This window comes from Priapulus caudatus, unplaced genomic scaffold (assembly GCF_000485595.1).
Source record: "Priapulus caudatus unplaced genomic scaffold, Priapulus_caudatus-5.0.1 Scaffold507, whole genome shotgun sequence".
Lineage (NCBI taxonomy): Eukaryota > Metazoa > Priapulida > Priapulimorpha > Priapulimorphida > Priapulidae > Priapulus > Priapulus caudatus.
In genome coordinates this window covers 84,284-87,934 of record NW_014577568.1, presented here as the reverse complement: position 1 = coordinate 87,934, position 3,651 = coordinate 84,284, and positions in this window count along the sequence as shown.

The following is a 3,651-nucleotide window of genomic DNA, read 5'->3' as shown; positions in this document are numbered from 1 at the left end:
ATAGCTAGTTACTGGTTTAGCCAGCAAATTACGTTTTGTTTAAGAGCATTAGATGATGCATGTTGGAAATTAACACCAATGCCACGTTCTGGATAATTAGCACACGTAGAAATTAATATCATGAGAATCTAGCTGTTCGTTGAACCACTTTCTCTCCAATGATTTTTACACACTTTATAGTCAGTGTGTCTATAGTCAGTATAACTGCCACAATAGAGACAATCGCAAAGCACCATTTTAGCTTGACTATATAATGATCCTATTTTTTTTTGCGCCTGTGAATATTCCCATGGCTAACAGCCTTAATTTATCGCCCCACACAAATACTCCTGCTGTCCGCTAAAATAGATGTATGTAGCGTTCACAGTCCATCGTTGTACAGATATAGCATGTGCTAATCGAGTGTACCCCGCCAGTTGTCGAAACCAATTATGACGCAATCTGAGCATCTGCCATGAACAATGAGATGCACATTTATGATTTTATTTGGGCTGGAAGATTGGGGGCATACCTAATGTCTTTACCACTTCCACTGCGTAGTGATAACACTGGATCATTGTATGCGAATTATAACTCATCGAAGGATTCTTTCCATAGACAGCGTTAACGGTGGCGATGGTTGTTAGTAGATTTGTCAGGCGCTGTATCAGTCTGATCGTGTGTGGTCATGGCTGCTGTGGTCACGGCTCCTGTGGTCACGCGCTGTGGTCACGGGCTGTGCGTCACGGCGCATGTGCGTCACGGCGCTGTGGTCACTTGGCTTCTGTTGGTCACGGCCTCCTGTTGCGTCACGCGCTACCGTTGTCTCGAGTGGTCCGATCGTCGTCATCGTTGTCGTCGTCGTGCCTACAATCATTAAATGATTCAAATTTGTATAATTACCAAATGGTTACTCTTATCTTTTTGTTCAAGATTATTAAGTGCAGGTGATCATTACTGCCCATAACTGTGGCTTATGAATATTTGATATGGAATATATCTTCGGCGAAAACCCCGATTGTGCATTAAACCTAGCACATTCTCATGTTTTTGTATATTAACTATGGTTAATGCTGTAAAAGGCGGATAAACCTATAGAAAAAAATTATTTAAAGGATTAACGGTATCTTCTTTATAAACGATTACCTCCAGGATTCTGGTACCGGAACACTGTCCATTGGCCCCATCAATACCATTCACGTAGTAGCACCTGCCACACATAATTAACCAGGTATTCCCGTTTTGGCGTAGCTAAGCTCGTGCTAGCATCGCCCGCGCACGCATATACCAGTATGCCAAGCGTCACGTTGCAAAATAGTTTCAGCTGAAAATTTATTTATAATTTTAAGATATGAATACATTTTCTATTAATGCATGCACGAACCTACGCACTCTGTGCACTACACAGAATTGCAGGGTATAAACAAACAAACAAACAAAACAGACACATTCGTACAACACGATTCTCTCTCTTCGTATCTGCTCTCTCTTTTTCTCTTCTTCCTCTCTCTCACACACACACACTACGCACTATCACACACACACTACGCACGCGACACACAACACACACACACACACAACACACTACACACACACACACACACACACACGCACACTACGCTATGCACGCACACACACACACACACACATACTAAACACACACACACACACACACACATCACACACACACACAGCCACATGCACATGTAACCCGGGTGCGGTAGTAGTTAGGAGTCTATAAGGTCGAGTATTGCTTAAGAAAAGAATTCAGACGACGAAAGTCCCGAACGATACGAGTTTTATATTACTCAACATGGCGGAATGCTATACACAATGGTTTTGTAAAATATCTCTATGCGGCCGAGATATAGTTAATATTCATAGAAACTAGATATATACCTATGTATTAGCAATATATCTTAGAAATTAGAATATATACCTATTACAGCAATATATCGTAGCCATTACAAACAGTTGTGTTGACCCAAGTTAAACACTGACAATCTATGGATAATACATTTAGGATAGTAGATAATTAAAAGACATGGCCTCGGTTATGCCCAAATAATTTAACTGGTTTCGATAATATCAACCTTCGGTTTTTCCCGCGTGCTGCCCACCTCAGTGACCAATCAACGTAACTGCACCCTGCTTTGTTAAGAGTTGGCTTCTGGAGCCTTGAACTGAGTTCCTTTCCAGGGCGCCCTAATCCCCCAACCCCGGGTGTCAATTGCACCCTACGGGCCTACATCATGCAAATACAATCGATAAGGAGAGCCATCATAACTGACTGGTTCTCAGGAAACTTATTCACGTTTTGTTTCCGGCTGCCGGAAAATGTCCCCCTGTAACCATAGTGCCGGCCCGAACTCAATTTCTACCAAATGCTGCATCATCAGCTTTGCAATGCCAGAGAAAGTCATAAAATGCACGGGCTGTATACCAACTTCGTATCAGTCCAGTCTACACACACTAATAGCCTTCCATTTCGATCCAGCTTTTCGCTTACCCTGGAAAGGATTGGAGTATGCTTAATAAAAGGAATTCAGACGACGAAAGTCCGAACGAACGAGTTTTATATTACTCAACATGGCGGAATGCGATAATGCTAATCCAGGATCCCCACGCGTGCGCGAGACTAATTGGTCAACGTCAGTGTTAAGATGGCTATTCCAAATATTATAGGTTTTACCCTGTTTTTAACCTTATCTTTCATCTGTCACACACTCCCGGCCTTTAAAAAATGTCGTCCCAGACATTCGGACACCCCGAAACCCCATCACATCTCAACAAACTGAACTTAGCACAATGTTAGATAGCTAAGGTGAAAAACCTACGGTCTAGAATTACTCCTTCCTTAGATCCAAACGTAGAACATTGATGCTCAAGTGCGCCATTCTTAATACATGTATTCGTCCAATGGACAACTGCTATACCTCCAACACTGCTTCATCAAGCGAATGTCGCAGAAAAGTATGATGCACTTCCAAAGTCCCCGATACCAAAACAACAGAAAGGCTCCTTCCAAATTAGATCCAACCAACACCTCAACCCTGGAAACTAAGGGATGAGCGAGTCCTTTAATCAGAACCCAAAAGTAAACAAATTATGAAGAACAACCTTTGTCAAAAGCACTTAAAATAGTAGTCGCCACAGTCAATCGCCTTCTGCATGGCAATTATAACATGCAGTAAAAATACCTGTCTTCCTGTTCAGCATCTCCCAGTCAATGAAACCGCTGTGCACCTTTGCAACAGTCGCGCAGTGACAATCTCCTAATAGGTGTTGGTCCCAACGGTGGAGTCCAGCTGGGAATGTGAATACCCTATCTGGTTGTTTCCAATTAGTGCCAATACATTGGAGGGTGGGCATCATCATTGGACTGGCCCCCACCTTGCCATCGGACCAGGCCTGCTTGCGGATGTTGATAGGAGGGTTCCCCCTAGCCCCAGTCGTATGTCCAACAGCCTTGGGGGGTCTCCTTGTCCTTGCGCTCTCCCGCAGGTTCCGCTCTCCAAGTTATCCGAATCCTCCGATTCCGTCGAATTCGGCCGGCAGATCCTCGGCGCTCCGCTGTCATCAGACCTTGGTGTGACACCTCAGGAGTGACGCCTAGGAGCCTCTTCTGCCTGTTCACTGTCTCCGGCCTGTCTTGCGTACAAGTTCCGTATT